An 8,595-nucleotide genomic window follows, 5' to 3' on the forward strand; every position below is an offset into this window, starting at 1 on the left:
ATGCTTCTGTGGACGAACATCGAGGTTATTTCGGCAGTTGCTCAAAAAAATAGAAAGAGCGTTCTAATTCGACCATAGGTGGCGCTGAGTGCGTACCGGATGTGGCGGGCTTGTACCCACAGGGGAACGGAATGTCGTGGCAACGGACCTTCGCGAAAGTTTCGCGCTCGAGTTCTTAGGCGCGGAATTGAACGAGGCCACGAACTATGCCTATCATCATATTGTTACGGTTGTTGTGGCTCCAGTCCTTCATTAATCAAGAGAGAGCCATGCGGCCAAAACATGGGTAGAGGGGAGGAGTAGCCCAGTTGAAGAACTGTTGTGTCAATGAATGCCATACAGGAATTTGCTATAGACAGCAAAGGCCAGGCTAAAGGGAATATCATATTGTAACGGTGAACTCACACGCTGAGGGTTATAACAGGTGAAAAGAGTACATTTATTCTTAAAGGCGAACTTGTGACCGACAGCAAGCCAGTCAAAGTCAGCTTCCACTTCTTCTTCTTTGATCGGCTTATCAAAATCCCCGGTAATTCACTGAGTGAACAATGATTCCGCTCTCAACCTTACAGCCGTGGCATTGCCTCGCCCATCCAAGTTGGCATCGACCCGATGCCACTGCAATTGAACAACAGCGAAATGAAAGGACAGGAGTAGCAGTCATGCCGGCGGCATGCAGCTGTCGGAGATAGTCGGCAGGTAGCACTGCGTCATGCCTGGGTATCGCCCGATCGGGTTAGTAGTACGGCTTAATGCGCCCCACATGCACAACGGGTGGGGGGGGGTCATCCGGCGTGGAGAATGTGCTGTGGTGTCTTCTGGTAAAACTTCGTAGTTGACGTCCGACGGACGGCGAATAACATTATACGGTGCGTAGTATCCTCGAAGCAGCTTTTCTGAAAGTCCTCGGCGGTGGATCGGTGTCCAGACCCACACAAGATCACCGGGTCGATACTCGACGTGACGGCGTCACTTATTATATCTTGCAGAGTCGACTACATGTTGGCGTCGGATGCGTAGACGTGCGAGCTGGCGTGCTTCTATATCATCATGTGCAACAGACAACATTGCATCTAGGGTTTTCGTCACAGAGTGCCTGTAAAAAAGTTCAAATGCTTTCAACAAAGAATTCTACGACTTCCTAAACGGTGCCGTTGGGAGGGCCTCGGTCTCGGCATAACGCGTCAGGTAATCAGTGGCAACTATGATCCACTTGTTTCCCGACGCCGATAATGGGGAAGACCTAGCGTCAAAATTATTTAGTGACGCTAGGAAGACCCAAGTAAATTCATCCGAGCCTGTCGGAACGGTGCATCGATGGATCAAGTGGGTGAAGGAGTCCCGCCAGCATGACTGGAGGTTTCTTCCAGCGCTAGCAATCACGGCAAGTCCTCACATACTGTCGTACTGACCGAAGCAGGTTTGGCCAGTAGTACTTTTCATGAGTCCATGCGAATGTGCGTCGAACCCCCAGCGGTAGGTTCGTCATGGCAGACTTGTCAGAGTTTTCCTCAGAGAGCAGACGGCACAGCCAGAAGAAATTTCTCGTTGCTGTCGTAGCTTCGTTTGTACAGCACGTTGTCCCGCAGGAGATATGAAGGTAAAGCTCGCAGAAATAAGCGCGGTACTGCGGTATTCTCACCGCGAAGGGGTTCGATGAGCAGCTTTCTGTCCGCGTCCTGCTGCTGTAATGGGCCGTGTCTGCTGTATGGACGACCCTGACGAACGGTATATCCTCTTCCATTTCATGTGCGTCAGTTGGAATCAGTGCTCGGGACAAAAATAAGCATCAGCGTGCTTGCTTCCAGACTTGTACACAACCGTCACATCGTATCCTGTAGCCGCAAGCGCCATTGAGCGAGTCTCCGGGAGGGGTCCATGAGGTTAGCAGCCAGCACAAGGATGCTGGTCGCTTACAGCTTTGAAGGGCCTGCCGTAGAGGTTTTGCCGCAAAGGGTCCTGAAAGAAGTTTGGCCGATACATGAGTGTTGGCATTTTTAGGTATATCAGTGTCCTAATAACCAACCCCTTCAAGAATTTCGTTAAAGCGATGAGTATTAGGGAAGTTATTGCAGCCCAAAACATCGCATTTTCGCCCGCTCCGTGGTTCTCCCTCGTTTCGTCCACCTCCTCGCCCAGCACGAGCGTGACTGCCCATGATGCCTCGCTTCTCGGGGACGTCTATAAGAACTTCCGTTTGCGGGCGTCGTCTGTTACTGCAATATTCTGCGCCGTAGCATCGCGCTGGGACGGGGCTGTTTGACTCCGCTCACGGATAGAAAAGGTGATGGAAAGAATGGGGCGCGACTTTTACGCTTCCACACCCCGCCGAAGCATCACGCGAAAAATGAACAACCACGTCACCACACGTTCGCGGCGACGACATATCTTGGTACATGTGGGAGACTAAAATATGTGAGTGAACGACTAAATAAACCCCTCAAAATGAGTTAGAGTCAGCACGTACATGCGCTCCGAACCGAGGTCGGTTTATATATTGCTGTATTGGCCGCTCGTTCGCGGCAATGTTGAGCTTGGTCGTGCTGTGGTAGCGCCATGCATGCATGGGCGTACACAGGCAGTTTTAGTGTTGTATTCCGTTATTCTGATCGGTTCTAAACAGTTATAACCGTAACAGAAACAGGAGGTTCTGAAGCCTTCATCAGAGGGAGCAGGAGTAAAGATGGTGTGTGTAGTTCGTTTCCCCGAAGTCCGCTGTCGATCAGGAACCCAATCGCCCGGGCTCCGGTTGATTTGGCAGGAGGCTGGCAGGGCGATGGTGTTGAAGTTCTTGCAGATGGCGGTCGAATTGACGAACTCAAGGCTTTGGTAGTTGGAGAAGGGAAACGAAGAGTTTATATACAGCTATTTACAGTAGGATAACTGGGTACATGAGTAGTAAAAGGAAAAACTTAAAACTTCAACTAGACGCTAGCTCCGAGTGCGCACAAATCACTCGAGCTCCTCAACTTCGTCTAACTCTCCCATTCTTGGAGCCTACACAAACCGCTCGAGAAACGACGGCCGAGACCCTGTCTCGCAGCAGGATCCGTCTAGTTGCCCGGTACGGCGCTGTACCCTAAACTTCCGGCCGATCCTAACCTCTAGCCTAGGGGGCTCACCAATCCCAACCTAGCTTCAACGGTCGAGACTACTTGTCCCGCCGGGAACTGCCCAGCTCAGCGCTCAGACAAGAACGATTTCTAACGGCCAAGTTCGGCCTTATAACCCCTCGAGATCACGCTCTCTCGGGAACGCCCCTGTAGCATTCGTACACGCGTGAGGGAGTGCCCAAATTCACGTAGAGTCGCCGCCATCTTTGGGTGAACGGCACGCACGCGGGCGAGCAAGCGCGCGCGACCCCGAAGGGTGAGGGCGAAAGGCGGCGACTGTGCACCGTGCCGACCGGACCGCGTTAACAATGGAGGCTCGCGCGGCGCACGCTCCGACGTCGGCAATTACCCCTCCCCGGCGCACCACGCCGGAGATTCTCGCAACCCGGCGGCGCCGTCTGCGTTTTCAAGGGGGGATTATCCCCGCGGTATTCGGTCGGCCAGACAACCCGTCTCCCGTGCGTGCCGTGACAAATTGGCGTCGACTGCTCTGCAGTGTTGGCAGTGCTACGTCGCCAGACAGAGTGGCGAGTTCTCACGCGCAGCCCGGGCGCCTGGCCACTGAGCTCATAAGTGGACCTTACAGGGAAGAAACTATGTTTACTCTATATAATGACATACCAATTTCGCGAAATGGTCACATCAGTATTTCGTCCTCTAAATGTAGAATTGCATTTTTATAAATACAAAGCACGAGTGGCGATGACTTAAACAGTGCATTGAAGTTTGGTATGGTAGTTCCATAGTTCAACCAAAAAGTTTCGTTTTGCATTCGCGAATACGATTCGCAAAACATGCCACACCGAAGGCAGAAAAAGTAGCACAACACCGTGCCAGTTTGTTGATCACCCGCGACTTTGAACGAGCGGAAGCGAAGCTTTTGTCTACTGCGCCATGACAAACTGGAGATTGTTTTAAAATAAACTGTATACGGCATTGCGACCCACCCTCTGTGACACATAAATGTTCTCTATCTGATTTCAAGGATTCCTGGCTGGTTAACTGAACATTTCTGAAATAACATTGCAGAGGGGGGGAGGGTATCCACAAGGCCCCCACCACAGCATACCTCCAGCAACAGCAGTTTCGGCTGCGACTCCGATTTCACCGGCGAGAGGGCACGCCGGGCAGGACAAGGACGCTTGCTGCACGGCACAGATTGGCGCCACAGACTTCAACCGGGACCTCGACGTCCGCTACAGTTCAACGTGTACTGACTGCACTCTAACAAATGAACCCCAGACGCCTACCAGTCAAGCGTTCAACAACGAGGACCCTCATGAAATGGAACACGACGCCGCCGGCACGTACCAGGCGGCCCGTGGATAACAGCGTGGACCCGTCGCAAGCCGGCCAAGCAAAGTGTCATCACCCGTTTGGACAGGTTGAGTAGACCCCGGGAGCTGCTCTTGCTTCGGCCACTCTCTAAAATCTCTATTCGCGATATACCAAAGAACGCCCTAGCTGCTCTCATCGGAGGCACGGCCCCTACAACATTCCACGCATCGGTATGATCTTGCTGGAAACTCCATTCAGATCACTCTATACGATAAGGAACATGCTGCACGTTTATTGTCAGCTAACTATGTCCAGTTCCAACACGCAGGCCGTCAGGTTACTCTACCCATTGAACTCAAACGACTACGAAATCGCACTAACACATCACCTGGCGTATAACGGTCGAAGACATACTGCAATGGATACACTGCGGGCAAGCAGACGTACTAGCAGTTCAGCGTATTGGCAAAACTAAACGGGCTGCTTTGACTTTTGACTCACCCCCACCACCACGAGTACTGCATGGCAATCGCCCAAGTGGCTCCGTATCAACCCAAGCGGATGGTGCGCTTTAGCTGCCCCACGGTTGGTCACATGTCTAAATACTGCCCACGAAAACCTGTCTGCAAAAAATGCGGCCGTATACACGACGAGACGCTGCCTTGCGAGCACACGCTTTTTTGCGCCGCATGTAAGAAAGATGGCAATTTGGCTGTCGACCCAAAATGTCCCAGTCGAACAGCTACCCCTCCGCGGACTACTTCGCGCGTCCAAGAAGGCATTACGTGGGCGGACCGCGTTGTTGGACGCACCAGCCCCCGCACAGATGAGGCAACACCGCTTTCTTTCCCAGCAATGGAAGGTTCGACGCCGCCCAACACAAACGAACTTGTCAATCAAGACATCTTAGAACAGCTCGACGACCTGCGTGCAGAGCTGAAACAGTTGCGCAAGGAGAACAGACAGCTCAAAATGGAACTCGCCGCCGCGCGGCAGGTGATGCCAGCCTTGCCCATTGCAACAGCAGGTCCTCCAAAAAAGTCGGCCCTTCGGGATCGTTCGGCTACTGCAGCCTCTTCTCGGCGCAGCCGTAGCATAAATCGCAAACGAACCCCCACCTCCCAACCATTTTCTGAAGCGCAAGAATCCATGCAAGTTCTCAAATTCATTCCAGCCGACCTCCAGCATGAGGTCGCCTCGAATGAATTAATGAAACTCCGTGTGCTTACTGACCGATACGCCACGCAAACTGCAGGTATGATCGAGTACATTACCAAGTATCTGCCAGGTATACCTGCGGAGGAGGACAAGCAACCACCAAGAAAGGTAACAGTACGCGATACGACCGCAGAATGAAGCAATCCCTAAGAGTTCTACAGTGGAACTGCCGCAGCTACTTTCAAGTCGGACCTATTCTCGCCGCTCGTGTCTCCCAAATTTTACCGTTTGTTATTTTCCTTCAAGAAACCCGCGCTCCCCCATCTCTTCGAGGATACACTACCTTACACAGAACCAGCCATTACTCACGTTAGCAAAAAGCGCCTACCGTCTCAGCCACTGGTAGTTGAACAAGCAGCTGTATTGGTTCGTTCAGAACTTGGATGACGCCGTGTCAATGTTCCTTGGCAGTGTTCTAAGGATCACGAGGTCGTCATCGTCCACATTCGCCTCCCGGACGGTAAATATCTGATTGCGGCTTCGGTTTACTACCGTCTTGTTAGTGGTTCTCAAAAGAATATTCGGTATAATTGGCTGCAACACTCAGTTTCATCGAACTCCTCTGCTCATAGGTGGCGACTTCAACTCCCGCAGCACCACTTAGGGTTACTTTTCTACGAATGGCCGGGGAACTCGGCTGGAAACCATGGTTGACGATTGTGGGCTTCAACTTCTCAACGACCCGGGTCTACTCTGGTTACCCGCATTGGCCTTTATCCTTCCCAAAGGAACACTTCCCCTGATCTCACCATTGCATCTCGCGGCATAGTTCGCGAATGGGTCCCCTACTCCACAAATTGGGGTAGTGATCATTTCCCAATACTGATTACATTACGCGGCAAACGCTTTCGCACGCACCAGCGGCTCACATGCACAGACTGGGGGGGGGGGGGCGACTTTCCGTGCACATGCTGTTCTCGCAGGTCCGATCACCCTCTCGACGCTCGTCAATACCATTCAAACGGCTCGCGATAGCTTTGAAGATATTGAATGCGGCTCCTCAACACCAGCCCTCGACGCTCATATGGCCAACCTATGGAAACGGGCGCATATTCTCACTGCCCGTTATGCCAACAACGGAAAATGTCATTCAGACCTTGTAAAGCTACGGCTCCAGTACAAGTTAATCCGGGAATACCAGCGAGTACTATCAACTCAGCACTGGTACAGCCTCTGCGACAAGCTAGGGCAGGAAAGAGGGCTATAGAAATTGTGGGGCCTTTATCGGACCCTTTCTAATAAAAGGAAACAGAAATCTTCTCTGTTTTTCTCTCTCACCCTCAAAGATTCACCAACAACGGTCGAGCATCCGCTCATCACGACCTTCTTCCCTCACGCTACCCTCCATCGGCATCCGCCATTACCAGTGATCAGCATCCCCGCTCCCTTCGCGGACCTTGACTCGCCCTTTACTCTTGCCGAACTTCAGGCTGCGCTCTTCAACGGCGAACAACGTTCAGCCCCGGGACATGATGGCATCACGTGGCAACACCTCCGAAATCTAGATGACTCCACGATTGCTGCACTCTTGGACCTTGTCAATGACTACTGGGCCACGAACAACTCAAACTTGCGCTCATCCATGCGATACCAAAACTGAACAAAGATTCCACTAATATATCTAATCTCCGACCAATCTCTTTACTCCGGTGCTTTGTAAGCTCATAGAACGGCTCATAAATAGGATCATCTCGAGTATGTGTCACCATGGTTCGATCCGGCGCAGACGGGCTTTCGTCCAAATCTAAATAACCTTGACTGTCTTTGGCTGCTACGCCGACTCTTCAATCGCACCTCCAGGGCAGGTAACCCTGACTACGTCCTTTCAATTTACATGCGCGAAGCATTCGATCGTGTTAGTCAGGCTGCTATACTTGAGGAGCAAGATCATGCTTTCCCTAGTCAGAGGGCTCAAAACTGGGTACGCAATTTTCTTGAGAACCGTCCTATCTTCTTTGCAGCACGTATCCAGGATGGAGCCCCAGGACCTACTATTGGTAGGGGCGTGCCCCAGGGCTCTATTCTCGGGCCCGTGCTTTTCAACCTAGCCATGGCCCGCGTTGCTCGTACGCCTGAACGGGACTCTGCCGCTGGGTTTGCTATATACGCTGATGATCTCATGGCTTGGGTAGAAGCCGTTGACTTTTCCGACCCGGATCGCATGTTGGACGAACTTCAAGGTGCCGCTAACAGCCTAAATGACGTTGGGCCTTGAGCTTGCCCCTGAAAAGACGGAATTTCTTCTTGTTCATGTTCGCCATCAGCTCCCACCTGATATGCGCAGGGTCATCTACCTCGGCGACACGCCGGTCTCCTCTAAAGGCGGGCAAATTCGTATTTTAGGTGTCCCGTTGGCCAGCAACAACAGCGCGAAGTGTTGGATCAGCCAGCTTAAGCGCAACTTCGTCTCATTTCGTGTATGTCGAACAAGTACGGCGGAGCATGCCAGTCAGCCTGCCTTATACCCTTACTCGAGCAGTGGCGATGAGTCCACTTACGTATGGCGCTCCTGTCTATAAGCTCAACAAAGTACATATCAAACACCTTCACGTTCTTCATCGGGCCGTTCTTCGCACCATTACCGGACTTCCGCGCCATACCCATACGGAAGCCCTGAATCAATCAGCCCCGGTACCCCCACTCGAACTACTCCTCGAGGGAACTCGACAACTCCACGAAGATCGCCGTTCCTTGTCCTGGCAGGGGGTGGCTCTTACAGCCTGGGACTCGCGAATGGCGCTCCCTCGGCCCTACTGCAGCCTCCCCCTCCTCCATGGGAACGGTTGACAATCGGCAACGCATAGGCGTCCCCAAGATCGCGATCCAGAGTTCGCCATCATGCTGTTTCTCGCACTCTGGTGGCTAAACTCCCTGACAAATAAGACATTTGCACAGACGCGAGCGTGTCTGCTAGCCGCATGGGACTGGCTTGGCGATGTCTAGGTTTACCTAGTTTAGACGGCGCTCGCACTCGACAAGCATCCGC

This window comes from Haemaphysalis longicornis, unplaced genomic scaffold (genome assembly GCF_048455015.1).
Source record: "Haemaphysalis longicornis isolate Haplotype H1 unplaced genomic scaffold, Haemaphysalis longicornis Haplotype H1 scaffold_7, whole genome shotgun sequence".
Taxonomy (NCBI): domain Eukaryota; kingdom Metazoa; phylum Arthropoda; class Arachnida; order Ixodida; family Ixodidae; genus Haemaphysalis; species Haemaphysalis longicornis.